This window comes from Dysidea avara, chromosome 9 (assembly GCF_963678975.1).
Source record: "Dysidea avara chromosome 9, odDysAvar1.4, whole genome shotgun sequence".
NCBI classification, from domain to species: domain Eukaryota; kingdom Metazoa; phylum Porifera; class Demospongiae; order Dictyoceratida; family Dysideidae; genus Dysidea; species Dysidea avara.
In genome coordinates this window covers 26,104,186-26,120,318 of record NC_089280.1, presented here as the reverse complement: position 1 = coordinate 26,120,318, position 16,133 = coordinate 26,104,186, and the positions used below count along the sequence as shown (strand labels likewise).

The 16,133-nt window shown below is 36.8% G+C and overlaps 1 protein-coding gene across 1 annotated transcript in view; it reads right to left on the bottom strand.

Moving 5' to 3' along the window:
- Window positions 1–12,220, bottom strand: part of LOC136267390 (uncharacterized) — a 158,934-nt gene extending 146,714 nt beyond the window's left edge. The window contains exon 1 of the mRNA XM_066062525.1: window positions 12,158–12,220. The gene's annotated coding sequence lies outside the window, so the exon portion shown is untranslated. The remainder of the gene's footprint in view (window positions 1–12,157) is intronic.
- Between the last annotated feature and the right edge of the window lie 3,913 nt (window positions 12,221–16,133).

Genomic DNA, 16,133 nt, shown 5'->3' with positions numbered 1-16,133 from the left:
GTAAATTACTCTTCCTGACAGGTCTTGATCCTATTATTGGATAACTGACAAGAATGGTAAGATACATACATGGATTCCAATCCATCACTGACCTATCTTGATGCAACAAAGCTCAAGAGGAAGATAAGTGAAACCTGATCATGAGATGCTTCACCACAAAGACGATACTGTTAAGGTAGAAATAATTTCTTTGTGTCAGTCAACTACAGGGAACTGTGCAGCTCAAAATGTCGATGACTCTTATATACTCCCCAACATGTATATATTGTGGAGAAGTGATTATGCCATATGGATTTGTGGTTGCTCAATTTTTGTACTTTCATATCTAATTGTACTAATAGTTAATGGTCTAGTACATTGGGGGAACTACCTGAAATGGTTGGACTTCTTCATGTGTGTCTTTTTGTTCTATTTAATGGCATGCAGGACTTGACTACTAAAAATGTGGCAAGTGATGACAAGCTAAGGGGTTAACTATAGCATTAATCAAAAGAGGTAACTTTAAAAGTAAAATCTCAGTTTAGTTATCCATAACAAAGCAAGTGGCGACTATTTAGGAATAATGGCAGTGCTCCTCCTTCAAAAAGTTATACAATGTTGTTTAATGTACCATAGGCACTTCAACATCATTCAAAGTTTTTTTTATGCACAGTGACTGTAGGCATTTTACATAGCGCAAACAAGGAAACTAAAGCCCTTCACTGAAGAGATTGATATACTCTAATACAGCAGTCTAATAAAAAGTCCTATGGAGCAAGTACTCCTACTGCATGTTGCCAGCTATAATTCTTTTAGTCTTGTGCATAATGAGTCCAGTTTTAGTCACAAAGAAATATTTTGTCCTAATATGGAATAATATATTGGAACAACTACCCATGCTTAAATTGTTAAAATTTTAATATAGTGAAATCAGTCTAATTAGAATGTGCACATGATCACCTGTCTAACTGGCTATTATAAAAATTCGAACATGTGCCAACTGTTACCTGCTAATGCAGCTGACTCCTGAAAATTTTCGTCTCAATGATGGCTGGAATAGACAGGTTTCACTGTGCCTTAATCTGAGAGAACTTCATTGATAGGCACCAGCCTAATATGCTGACATAATTATTAGCATAATAGGTGCTTTGAAGCATCAAGCACAATGCTAGCATAATAGGCAGAGTAATGATGCTAAACTACAAATCCTTCAAAATGCATTGGCTCACTTATGCATATCAATCTATTCTAATACAATAGTCAGTTACTCTATTAGAACAGACAGGTAGCTATTCAACATAACTGTTTTATTAATTAGATAGTAGATAAGAGATTCGTTTGCAACATCTTTTACTTATAAACAGTTCTATGCGAGCCAAAAGAATTGCTGTCCATTCATAAAGGGTAAAATAAGGCATAAATTTTGAGCATGATTATGAGCATAATAGGTTTAATTTTTGAGCACTGCAGCATATAGCATAATAGGTAAAATTGAAAGCATAATAGGCTGGTATTTATTCATTGAGGTCATGCAAATATAGCTACACATTATCTATGTTGCTGTATACTCCCCAAATATCTTGTATATCTTATGGGAACCTGTGTCCCATACTTTGTTCCCCATGCAGATTTTTTCATACAATTTATGATTTTAGAGTTTTTCCTTGCATGAAGAATTTCCCTAATAAAATGTATGGTTATAATTATGGTAGGTGCAGTCACCATAATTTTTGGAGGCAGCTATACTGTGTACATACATATTGAGTGCTGCAGTTTCTCTTTACAAAAGTCATTGCTCCAAAAGTCAGGGTGTATTGCAGCATATACCCATTAAGTATATTGCTGGTATACAGCAGAATTTAGAGGAATTAGACATGGGGTACTTCCATTTCTTAACTCATAAGGTATCATAATATATCCTATAATAGCACTCAATAACATTTAGTAAAGGTTACTTTGATACATGTACACACATATCAAAATTGTGTGATATTTTAAACTATTATGTTATAGTGTCTTGAATTTTATCTTACATATGTAACTAGCTCTGAGTGTGTTATCACTGGTCCCTTTGTCAAAAGTGCACTGTTAATGTAGAATCACTATATATTCTGTTAGAAGTTAATGTGAAATCACCTAGAACCAGCCTTGCTAAAATGTTCCATTACATCTGTGATAATGTAACAGGATCATATCTTTCCAAGGTGGTTTTCAGATTTGGTAGTGAGTTATTGGTGCAGGGTTTGTATATAGCTACCAAACTTTTTGGGATTAACATATGTACAGTATACTGGTATAGTGCCACAAAGAAAGCACCAAAAGAGTAGATTGCAGCATATAGCTATGTGTATATATGTATATAGTTTGAGAAATGTACCATTTGGATTTTGTGTGTGATTATATTGTCAAATTTAATCTGTATACTGTATGTGGCATCCATTACTCAAATCAATTAAGAGTTCATGATACAACCTCAGACCATACACAGAGTGCAGTGTATATGTGACGGCAGTCAACAGGATCACTTATCACATAGAACATGACAATAAATAATTAATCTGAAACAGTAATTATTTTAGTATCAATACAGGCTACAGCATTCTTGCCCAAGTTCTAACAGTAAAATGAATCCAGTGTAAAACTGGTAATGGACCTAATACTGTGCACAGTCTTGTTGTGTTTAGTAATGGCGTTGGACATTCTGAAACAATTTTGTCCGGTTAGTATTAACCAGTTCAAAGCTGAGCAAATGGTTGATGTGGTCCATACTATCAAGGCCATGCATTCCCAGAGACCTGGTATAGTGGGCAGTGCTGTAAGCTGTAATGTACATGCATATGCATGTTTTAGGGCCAGTTTGAAGTTATCCACAAGGGGCTAATCACCATGTTGCAGTGCTGCACTCTCCTTATGCCAACTTAACTGATGGTAATTGCAATAATTTTCATACTAATGAAGCTAAAGCTAAACGCACTGTAAATATTTTCTGCTGCACAGTTTTTTGTTTATGTTTAGCTATACTATTGATCCATGTAGACTGTTTTGCTTGAATGTGAAGTTTAAGATAGCACACAAATTTGAGTAGTTCATTACTACAACGTACACTATGAACTGTTAATGAGTAAATGGTATCCCCCACCAAAACAGCTTGGCTATTAAAAAGGTGCATCCAAGTAAGTAAGTAAAAGTAATTATCAACTAAAAGAGCTGATATCTGGAGCAGTCAAGAGTGAATGTCAATAAATGAAATGCGGCCAATTTACTAGTCAATTGGAGTTAAAAGAAATTCATTAGGAATGCAGCAAGTAGGGACCCGCCGATTATGCTGACATAATTATGAGCATAATAGGTGTCTGAAAGCATTGAGCATAATGCTAGCATAATAGGTAGAATATTTGTGTAATAGTATGAATTCTTGCTTATAAAAATAGCTATCACAGAAAGATCGATATACTCTAATAGAACAGTCAGTATCTCTAATAGAACAATCATATAGCAGACTGTTCTATTAGAGTATATCGATCTTTTCTGTGATATGCATTTTGACAAGTAAGTTTGTGCTTCAGCCACTTATTATTTATCCATAAATTTTAAATTATTAGCAGAGCATGAGAACTGAGGCATAAATAATTGGGAATAATTTGAGCATAATAGGTAAGTATTGAGCATAAATTTAAGCATAATAGGTAAATTTTTGAGCAGTGCAGCATAGCATAATAGGTAAAATTATGAGCATAATCGGCAGGTCCCTAGCAGCAAGACTGAATGTGGAACAGTCAATCTAATGTTAAAACTTTGCTAGTTGTATCAACATTCAATTGGCTGCTCCAGATATCAGCTGTTTTATACTTTGACTTTCTTGGGTGCACTGTTTTTATCAGCCAAGCTGTTTTGGATAAAGGGATTTCACTCATTTTTGTGATTATTGGGACTAGATATATGCATATAATATGCACATTAAATTAGTTTGCTAATGCATAACTTTTATAACCACTTTTGAAATTTTAACTGGTAGGCTTACAGCAGGAGGTGTATTTAGGGGATTTCAGATACCCTCCTCTGAAATTTTAACTGGTAGGCTTACAGCAGGAGCACCAGACTATCTTAATTTGGTAGCACAAATATACGGAATAGATAGGAGCAGGACAGCTACATTGTAATAGGAAACTTGTCTCAAAAGTGGTAAGGATCTAGATACTGTAATAGAACAGTCAAAAGCAGCCAAATAGAATTAAGTTCATAACAGAATACTACCAGTATGTTACTATATATATGAATGTAAGACTAACAGCACATTTTTAAAAGTACTAATAATGTTTGAGCTGACTATTGCATCAGTCACTATTCTCCTTTTTAGGGCCCGCACGAAGGCTACTGAAAAGCTTGTGTAGAAGAAGTCAGAAACTTAACACTAAAATTTGCCAACTGCAGAAAACTACCAGAACAGGTGGTAACTTGATTAAGGCCTTCATTAAAGTCTTTGAGTGTGCATCATTTTCAATTTGTATACACAAAACGACTGTCAATGTATTATATAGATTGATGGGTGCTTTGTATCTACTAGCCATTCCACATGATCATGAGTTCATATGTAAATGTTATGTTCATTCATTCATTTTGTTATCATCTATTTCTATAGAATTTTCGAAATGTATTAGCAGCTGGGGGCTGCACTATCAGACTTCTTCACCTATGACTTACTTCTGAGCTCCCACCAAATATAGTGACATCAAAGGGGTGAGCATGTGTTCATTAGCCCCAATGGTTTTGTACTGAAACAAGCATGTTTTCATGTTTACATTTCATGTTGTAAACATGTTTGCATACCTGAATCATCTGTACTAAATGTATGGGTATAAAACCTTATAACTCACTTGTTCTTGCTTGTATCAAAGCACTTTTTTGATAAATAGTTCTGGCATTTAAAGGGCTTTGCATTCAGTGTTACAATCTTTTCAATCAGAAAACAGACACAAACATAACATATCTACTTACATCATAAATTACTACATACTGCGACTACATAACTACTGCTACTACACACAGGGAAACACTATACCTAAAACTAAGGGAAGAAGGGATTGTCATCAACATCAGGATCCTGAAATTCCCAACACCACATGTACAGGATCGTTCTGGCATAATGCAACAGAAAGTTGCTGGAGCAGGTTCTTACTTGCATGTTACTATGGGGAGTGGTATGGTCAACAAATGTGTGTAAATTCTTTAAAGCAAAAGAGGTCCAGACTCTAAAACATTATGGAAATGAAATCAGATCTCACCTTCTCCACAGCTGCCAAATGCTTCTCATCCTTGGCCACCTCTCTAGCTGCAGTAGCCACCCCAGCACAGGAAGCAGAGAAGGAAATAAAAACAGGCAGAGTAGTGCTGCATATGGAGATATCAAGCTAAGCTGGATGACTATGTTGGAAGTCAGGATGAAAAATATCACCAGCACATAGCCCATCATCATATGAATCTCTGAAAACCACATTAGCCCAACATTTATTTGATGACCTGTTTGCAACATTTAGCATTTGGGATCAAGCTTGTTTAACAGCTCTAGCACATCCTTCTGGTATAAGTAGTGGCTGGCTTAAAGCTATTCCTCTTGGTTTGGCCATATACCTGGACAAGAATTCATAAATGGATTATGTCTATGGCTAGGAGTTTCTTTATTTCTTCTTTCTCCCTTGTGTACTTGCCTTTCAACTATTACAAATAGCTTTAGTGACCAACTGTCCATGTCATGCTTTAATGGCGTAATGAGAATTCATCACCATGATGCTCTAGTTATATACAATACACATCCTGGTGCACTTGAGATGCTGAGAGAACGAAATTATGAGTTATGACATCAGAAAAAGCAGTGGCAACAACCTCCTCATCAGGAAACTGAGGTGGTCATGCAGTATCATAGAAAGAAGGGTGGAAGCTAATTCACAGACACTGTTACATGAGCCTAAAAAAAGCAGCCAAAGTAGAAGGACAGATTCATGCAAGTCCAACCCCCAAGGTGAAAAGGTAAAGAAGCAAATCTTTGGGCAGCTGGCCCATGTAATTGGAGCTATTAACAAACAGCTAGGACTTGGTGAATGTAAACCGACTTTATATGAAAAATTCCTTTGAAAAAATTGTGGTTACTCCCACTGCTTGAAGTTCCTTAGTTTACTAGAGTGGTATATCTCCAGTATATGTAACAGTTAATTATTTGTTATTTTAGTAGTTTTTCAGTAAACCCGCATTCACTGATGTTTTACTGAGAGTTTAATATTTAGTAAAACAATATGTTCCATATACTTAAAGTTACTTATATTTTACTATCAGTATAACTGGGTACAACTACAGTAAAGCAGCTTAACAAATTAGTAAACTAAGAACCTTCAAGCAGTGTCCTATTATGTTCTCTGTCCTTCACTTGTCTCATGCACAGACTGCTTTTTCAGTGCCTTTTTCTTCATACCCCAACACAAAAGAAGAGAAAGTGATTTGGGTTTGAGACTATAGTTCTTCACATGCTGATCTAATAATGAAATGATTTGTTGTTCACCGGAGTTCCTTCCTATGAAGACACTTGTAATTTCACATGTAACATTGGTTATGAGCTAACTGGTAGTCCTCAAAAAAAATGTCAGTCTAATGGTAGTTGGAGTGGATCACCAGTGTCCTGTACCATCATGGAGTGTCCCTCATCATTACTACTCCCTCATCATTACTATGTGCTGGTATAATTTCAGAATGCAGTAGAACCTTAGTTATCCGAAACCCTTGGGACCAGAGGTAGCCCAGATCCATATCTCTGAAACTGTGTATAAATAACCTTAAAATAGCATTAATTATTTTTAATATCAGTATTTTTAACTACCCTAATAGAACAGTCACTACTCTAATAGAGCAATCATTTCCATAGTTCAGTTAACCAAGAATCTGAATAAGTGGGATCCAGATAACTGAGGTTTCACTGTAATGCATATGTGTGGGAATCAGGAACTATGCTGGAGCAACTATATAACTGTAGGCATGTCAGATAGAAATATTTTAACATAGCAGCCAGCAAGTAAAGCATTATTGTTAATACAACCAAATAAGATAGCAGTAGAATAATAGGTATTTCCAGCAAGCATGCCACATGATGATAACTGATTATTTGAGCACTGCTCAAAAGTACCATGCTCAATTTTATGAGCACAATAGCCTCATACTTAGCATAGTTCTGCATTGTGGTTTGTGTGTAATCAATGTTATTACATGTAGCAAGCTTTGGTAGTGAAGGAGCATCATTTGGATGGTTGCTGGAGGAAATGTCTTACTTTAGCTTGTATTATAATGTTAGGAGTGAAATGGTCTTGCAAGAAGGATACAAATACAAAAGACTAGCTAACTGAAAATATAATTATGACTAAATATGGAGGCAGATACAACACAGAGAATACAGTGAAGAAACGTATATATTACAACCCATTTTATGGTATAAAAGTTGATGATGCTCATGCAGCCATCTTACAATGTCACTGACCTATCTTATGATGCAAAAAAGCTCAAAAGAAAGATGAGTCAAGTCATGATGACCACTGTAATTATATGGAACCTGCAAGCTCCTTCATCCTATCATATAGAGACCATTCAACGAATCCTTAATTTGTATCAATCAACTGCAGGAGATGACAAAGTTAAGTAATTTATGTGGAACCTGATGACAAAGAGGATATGTCAAGATAAAGAACAACCCTTCAACTACAGGGAACCATGGAAGCATCAATAATGATTCTTATATCCTATAACATTACATGTCATGTGGTTGAAGTAATTTTATCACATGGATTCATGGGGGTTGTGTTATTTTTCAATATAATTATACATACCTATAGAATAAATAAATGATAGTCTATAGTACGTTCACGTTGAGCTGAACCCCCAAAAACATTTAATAACTCATGGATGCAATTACACACGATCTTGAAATTTGGCTCATTTGTAGTACTGCTTGACCAGCTAAAAATGTTTCAAAATCCTTTTGTTAAAATGTTTGCCATAATATTTACGGCCAATCAAAATTTTCATAATACATTCCTATGGGGAAGCCATATAAGTAATGTCCATTACAGCCCTTTCCCGAACTTGTAATGGAGCCAAATTGTATGTGTCTGTTGTTGACACCTTTGCTATTACCAATAATCATTTGGTTGGCTGGAATGTTAACTCTGTTGAGAAAAAATCCACTTTTAATTTTTAGCTGTTTTTCAGGATTCAGCTCAACATGAACATACTATAGTTTGTCGTATTACCTAAGTATAGATACAAGTGTTAAACCTATACATATACTTGTAAATTGTTTTACAGGTCTTGGTAACAACAACCCCTTGGTACTGGCACATGCATGCAATACTACTGAAATTTTGGTTGCTATCAAAACTTTAAAAGAAGATTACACTGCTAACTTGAGGCAGCAGTTCGTACACACATTAGGGAATGATTGTGCAAGTAACAGCCAAAATTACATTTGGCTAAGAAATTGTACATGATTGCCTACTAATCAGGCACAGTGACCACCTTTATGCTTTGTAGTGCGCATGTTTTCAGTTTTGTGTGGCCATTACTGAACCTCTAACTGGTTATTAAATTGTTCTTTCAGCACTTAAAAGGCTTCTGATCAGATTGGCTACTTATGACATCATTGGTTGTTATACTTACAAGGCTTCTATTGTTAGTCTTTTTGATTGCATATTTGTTATAGTCATGCTTAAATAGCTTCTGTGATTCTGAAATTTATTGGCTGTTTTACAGTGCAATTAGTACAAAACAAACAATGTGATTTGGAATTAATTACACTCCTACTATTGTAACAAATGTATGGCAACCTAAATCACTATGTGATTAAAAAATTTATGGTTCAACTTGACAATGTCAGTGTTATCAGACTACTTGGAGTAGCTATACAACAAAGGGATGCCATTTATCACGATAGAGTATATGAAGAATGGGGATCTTCACATGTTTCTGTCGAGGAACCACTACCATCCAACCACTGGAAAAGACATCACTACAGCTGAATACAAGTGGATATTCCTATCCTGTATATAGCACTACAGATTACTAATGCTATGGGATACCTTGCTTGTCTTGGTCTTATCCACAGAGATCTTGCTGCAAGAAATTGCTTAGTTGGAGAGAATTATATTATTAAAGTAGCTGATTTTGGCATGATACGGGGCTTGTGCAACTCAAAGAATGAAATCTACGTATAACACAATTAACTAGATGTTGGAGACACAACAATTCAACTCATATAGATCAGACTTTGAGTCAATATAACAGTTATTGGAGTATGATAATACAATCTATTAATGTCACTATTAAAATGTTTACATATGATGTGGTTAAGGAATGTACAATATGCCATATATAACTAGCAACAATCACAATATGTGTGGCTTCTCCATAGGTATGGAAAATCAGTACAATATTCTGTCAAGTCAACAATGGCCAAGCCCAAATCACTAGCTGAATACAAATACAATCACATCAAATCTAAACTTGGTCATGCTAATCAAAAACTAAAACAAGCCCAATAGTGAGCAGCTTTTATATACACCATAAACGTAGGTCAGTAATAAGGTATCAGCACCTCCCATATTGTGAAACAATATAACTACTGGCATAGAGCCATGCATACAAGTTACACAGCTTTATTAATAGCACCCTACATTCCTGTTGGTGGACTGTATAGAGACTGTAGTACACAGAACACACACAGTTATCTATTTACATGTGCCACAATACTCTTAGGTGATACACTGATTGTACAAATTGGTTGGCACGCTGATGATCACAATTGAGGCTTTTCAATTTTTTTGTCTAGTTTAACACATATATCGGATATATATATATATATATATATATATATATACATATATGCTTGAAAAGTACTGTAGTTTTGGTCAGATTTTTGTGCTACTGCTCATGAGATTGTTAGAATACTATACAACAGCTAAACGCTTTAAAGTAAAGTACATAGTCTCTGTGAACACAACAGTATGGAACCACAAGTATAGATTGTGCATTCTTCAAAAATTGGTCAAAGATAGTTCACATAGTAAGCTTACAAGACCATGTGTGACTAGGCAGAGAAAATGTGAATATTCTTGTTGACCTAACTTTATGACTATCTGTCAGTTACCATTTGTCACTACTAGGATGATGTAAATGGTGACAGGTTGCTTGCGATTAATATATTAGTTAGTATATTTTATACCTATAGTATATATTACTAGCAACCAACCACAGAGACCAAATAATGACCAGGATGCATGTAGAGCTCATGATCACAAATAGATTCTATTAAGTAATTCTATCTATCATTCCTTTGAAGTGGCACAACCATAGCAATGCATGAATAGCTTGGCCAGAACATCACAGTGCTGCAAATGTACAAATTCGTGTAAGTGGAGTAGTAAAAAACAGATGATGTGTACAATGGCCAATAAAGTAGTTATACTTGCTGTTTTGCTAACATTTATTGTGACATCAGAATTAACTCTGGGACAATTAATTGAAGGTAAAGTAACTACTACTTGTTTATTGTCAGCATATAGAACACATAAACTATATTGATAGGGATAGTTAGACCAGCTAAATATGTTAGCTTTCCTCCCAGTACTTATGATGAAAGACCTTATGAAGTAACACACAGTATTGGTAATTGCAACACTATATAGTGTCAGTAGAGCGTGTTGATAATCGTAATAGAGATGTAATCATTTATCCTTATGGAGAACTGTTACTGGACAGTCAGACACAAATTAATTTACAAGGTGCAACTATAACTGATAATACGTTTTTTCTACACATGGGAAGGCTACTCTATAGATCTGTCCCAAGAAGGGAAGCATTTGTCACTCTATACAGTTTCCTGGTGGAGCAATCACCCCTACCAGAATTTAAATTAGCCACACTATTATATGCAGTTGTTGAAAAATCAAGAACCACAAGGGCGTAGGCAGGGGGGTTCGGATGGTTCGGACGAACCCCCCTTTCCAGAGGCAGAATTTTTAAAATTAAAAATCACACCAAATCTTACAGCCCTGGAGCTCTCCGGTAGCTACTTGCCCACTGGCGCTCCTCTGTGCTACTCTTGAGGGTCACATTACATTAATGCTGAACCTATTGCATCACGTGATCAATTGTTCACGTGATCAATTGCTCACGTGATCAATTACTCACGTAATCAATTGCGCACGTAATCAATTGCGCACGTGATGGCATAGTTGAAATGGCGAAGGACTATTAAATGGTTGGTTGAGACATATTACAAGGCAGCAGCTGCTAAACTTGAGTCGTGTTATACATGGTTAGCACAAACTGTGAATTGTTGATGTGTATTTGTGACCGGGCCTGCGAAAACAGGGCATGTGGGCACAAACTACACCCTATCACTCTACAGGTCATAGCTCAGTAGTGGAAAAGTATATTTCCATTCTGTAACTTGCATCATGATGCCAATTAAATGCTTACTAAGTGCTAAAAATTGCAAAGCCATAGCATAATGGTACAGAAAGTTATGAGTGATGAAAGTGTGAAAAAGTAGGCAAAAATCATGTGCCCACATGCCCTGTTATCGCAGGCCCAGTCACATTTACCTGATGAATGGTTTGTTTATTTGTTACATGTTGTGGGCACGTGATCTCTCGAACATATTGGAGTATAAGGCAAGTGTGAAGTTATTGGCCATCAACAGGAGGACTGGCCGAGAATAATGTATAGCTGGAAAGAAGTATTGCCAATTAAGGGATTCAGAGTGTGGAGGGCTTCCGTGTGCTAGGAATTGAAGTTGGCTGTCAGTATGCTGTCTGGAAGTGAAGATTAGTTAGTTTTACAATAGGTTTATACATAGGCGGCGGAAAGGGGGGGGGGGGGGGGGGGGGGGCTAGGGGGCTTAGCCCCCCCTTCAGAATGATATCACACCGAAATTATCTTTCTTGGAGTGGGGCTGAAAACCGTGATAAAGATCGAGATACTCTAATAGAGCAGTCACTCTAATAAAGTAGTCAGTGTGTAGCGAGCTATGTAAGGATTTTTATGTAGTTTATCAGCTAGAAATGGTAGCTGGTGAGGTGGAAAGCTCTTGTCAGTTGGTTGTGACCTTTTTTTTTTTTTTTTTTTTTTTTTGGTCTTGCCTTACCAAACTATAGAAATAAGTCTGGGTCAGCCCAGCCCCCCCTCATATCAACTACTTCCTCCGCCGCTGGGTTTATAGTTTCTATAAGCTGCATAAACAGCAGTGTGTAGGTTTTAGCTAGTTAGATGCACAAACAGCACCTTTCAATGTTACTGCCTAAGGGCACATTTTTGTGTATACATCATTTTTGTTAAAACATGGTCTAGGGGAAGCACCCAGGCCTTTCCCGGCTTAAGACATTCCACTTTAAATTCGAACCCCCTTCAAAAAAATCCTGGCTACGCCCCTGAACCACATTTGTAGTTTCAACTTCTACTTTTACATCAACAACTATAGCAATATTCCTATTCAGCAGGGGCGGATCCAGAGTTTGGAAAGAGGGGGGGCACCTTTCTTGAAGACCAAAAAAACTTGCTGAAAACCAGTTGAAGACCAAAAAAAAAAAAAAAAAAAAGGTCACAACAATAATAGCTAGTTATCCTTACCAACTATATCACGTCTGTTATGTAAAATAAAATCCTATTTATAGCTTCATAGGTAAGCTACACTGCCTCATGAACATTGTGACTGCTTTATTAGAGTAATTGACTGCTCTATTAGAGTATCTCGATCTTGTATGCAATTTCTTGAAGGGGGGGGGGGGGGGGGGGGCATTTGCCCCAAATGTCCCATCCTGGATCCGCCACTGTTCAGTACCCATGCAGCATTCCCAACCGATTCTTCAACTTAACCCCAAGTCCTTTTGAAAAATTTCTATGAAATTTTCTATTTTTATGCTGACTAACTAACCGATGCCTCCAGCCAAGCATAATTCGACAATGGGATAAAGCTACAGGCTTGTTTTCTTCACTGTTTGACATCACTTCATCCTGAGATGTGTCTTTCACCAACCGTAATACGTACAAACACATCATGGACTTGCATGCCTTGTCCTCCTTTGTGTTCCAGCCTAGTTCTTTTCTGTGGCAATGCAAGGTGTTGTGCATGGATTCGCGATAGCGCAATGCGGCTTCCCTGTGGCTGTTTTGGCCCGTATTTCCTGTAGCAATGGATGGAGTGGTTAGGCGCAATTGTAAATTTGCAGTTTATAAATTGCGCTGCATATTTTGTGAATTTGTGCAGCTAGCTATTTATAAGTTGTTGCAGCTGATTTATAATATCGAAGTGGATATTTAGCCAGTCACCAACTCCGCATATCGGCGTACATATTTCGAAATCTTGCATAATTTCACTGATTTCAAAGTGACTACACAGAATTTAGATCACGAGGGAATCCACCTAAAGGCAGGATGGAAGCCATCTAAAAGCAGGAGGGGAACACACAACACGTATAGAATGGTAGCTATAATGAGTTGTACTTGCTACTAAAGAAAAATATATGAACTTCAGCCAGACAAAAAAAGTAAGGTAGCTAATATTGGGTGTATATATACTTCTGTGCATTACTTTGTAACCATGGCAAGATTTAAACCTGTTACACACATGGCCAGTTTAAACATTCTGAACTGTAGGCAGTGTCATAAAGACTCAACACCCCCATGTAATTTCTTGCTGCTACATAAATGTTTATTTGTATAGCTATGGGCATAGCCAGCCAATATTTGATGGTTGGACATAACATCAACTTAACTACACACAAGAAACACGCTCACTTTCATGTGAGACATTATCAAAGAAAATATGAAAAGTGTATGCACACAAAGCCTACAGCTACCTATGCTATAGTGTAAACAAATGCTGCTTGCATGCATGCAAACATTTACTAGCTATAATACTAAACTTGTAGGACAGGCATCCACCGACGATCGTCGTAGCCGAGCATCACATGACATCAAACTGCTGAATCTACAAGAACCAACAATGTAAACAGTTCATCACATATTTACTACAATCAACTGGCAGTGTAGCTTACAGACCAATACCACAGCGACATGTAATGCTTTTTCAAGTAAACGCCACATGGCCCCAAATGAAGGCCCGTGGCACTAATTTATGAACTATAATGAGTCTCATCACAAATATCAGCATGCCAAGAAGTTTCGTCCCAGACTTATAGCAGCCAATGTACATTTTGCATGAATCTCGTGTAAACCACAACTAGATTAATCAGTACAAATTGTGCACATGACACTTCATAATGACTTGACCTTTTCTCCATTTCCAGCTCCATTTGCATATGTCATTATTGTTATCTTATTATTTATTGTTAAACAGCAGGACCCTCCAGGGGTATAATGCTGATGTGCACTTACATGTGTACAATTTCAATTAGTTACTTAACTATATAAGTATGTACAATTATGACAAGTTACTTAATTATATACATATGTACAATTACAATAATAAACTATACAATTACGATAAGTTACTTAACTATATACATAGAAGGGGCTAATTTTTGCTTAAATTCTTCAACACAGTCAGTCTCAATAATCTCATCATCTAATCTATTCCATTCTGGTACAGTTCTTGGGAGGAAGGAATATTTATATACATCAATTCTTGGTTGGTAAGGTACTAGTTCAAAGTTGTGTGAGTGTCGGGTCCGTAGTAGATAACCATCATTAACAATTGTGATGAAAAGATGTACAACAAAACAAATAGGCATGTGAAACCTCGGACAACATGCGAACACAAAAAGTAGAGGACTACACTGTGGGCATGGCAAGGTAAAAACAACAATAACAAAAAAAGACTAATTACTGTAATTACAAAAATAAAACTGTCTAATTTGTGTACCACTCTGTACAGTTTCGTGCTAGAAAAATTCTCTGAGAGGCAGAGATACTGGCAGAGGCAGCAGCATCTAACCATTCCTTAATAATGTGCTTCGAAATCCTTATATCAGCTTGAACAAAGTTTAACAAACTAGATAAATTCTTGATGGAAGACACTTGAAAATGACCAAGTACCGTGATTTCAATGGTGTCATAATAGTTAGCAATATTTAGGCGATCAAATTCAGCCAACAGCTGCAGATACTCAGTTTTGCTCTGCTTTCTATTGCGAGCAGACTGGATGTGATGGATGGAGTCCAGAGGGCATGTTAGTTCCAACAGAGTGATGGAAGAACTCTGGGAATTATATATTACAATGTCTGGACGGTAAGATGTAATAAGGAGACTCATCGGAATAATACAGTAGATTTAAATGGGAGATAACAGTTCGGTATATCTAGAAGAGTATGTTTTCCCGTTTTCTTTCTCGGCATCAGCAGTAAGTTAGGCTATACGGTACTTTCCTTATAAAAAAAATACGCTTGACAAGTCCACTGAAACGAAATGATATTGGGGGCAAGCCCCAACCACACTGAATCCTACTGACGATTATCACTCACTGTGACTTAGAGATACAGTACCACGCTTCGACTCCATTTTAAATTTCGAATTTCAACCGCGCCAAGGAGCGTGGCACGTGCATCTACATGAAGTGTAATTATAGGGACTTCCCGAGAGATTTTCTGCGTATTGGATCACGTGATACCCCATCTAACTCGATCTCTTCTTCGAAGTCATGGTTCAGCAAATGAGGTACACGTTTACGCTTTACAGTATTAAAGTAAGGTTGTTTTGTGTGCTGCTGTAAATTCTTAAGCTACTTGTGATGGTTGCATGGGCAAAAATTTGTGATGGTTGGGCAAGAAACTGTAATGGTTGGGCAAATACCCGCCCATGCCCACCCTTGGCTACGCCACTATGTATAGCTATAGATTGGTAAAATTTAATGGTCTTACATGTAGTGTATGCACTATATAGCAATTTCATATAGTGTTTCTGTTAGCCAAGCCTCGGTTCACAAGTGCCTTCATCTGAGACACTATATAGTGACAGGGACTATATATTGTATAGTGACAGGGATTGCAGTTTTTCTGTATATCAACACTAAAGAGCTGCGTAGCTACATATATATAATCCACTATAAAGATATCTAGAATTGGCAAATGATAAATTTAATGTGGCAAAAAGACATCTTCCATACA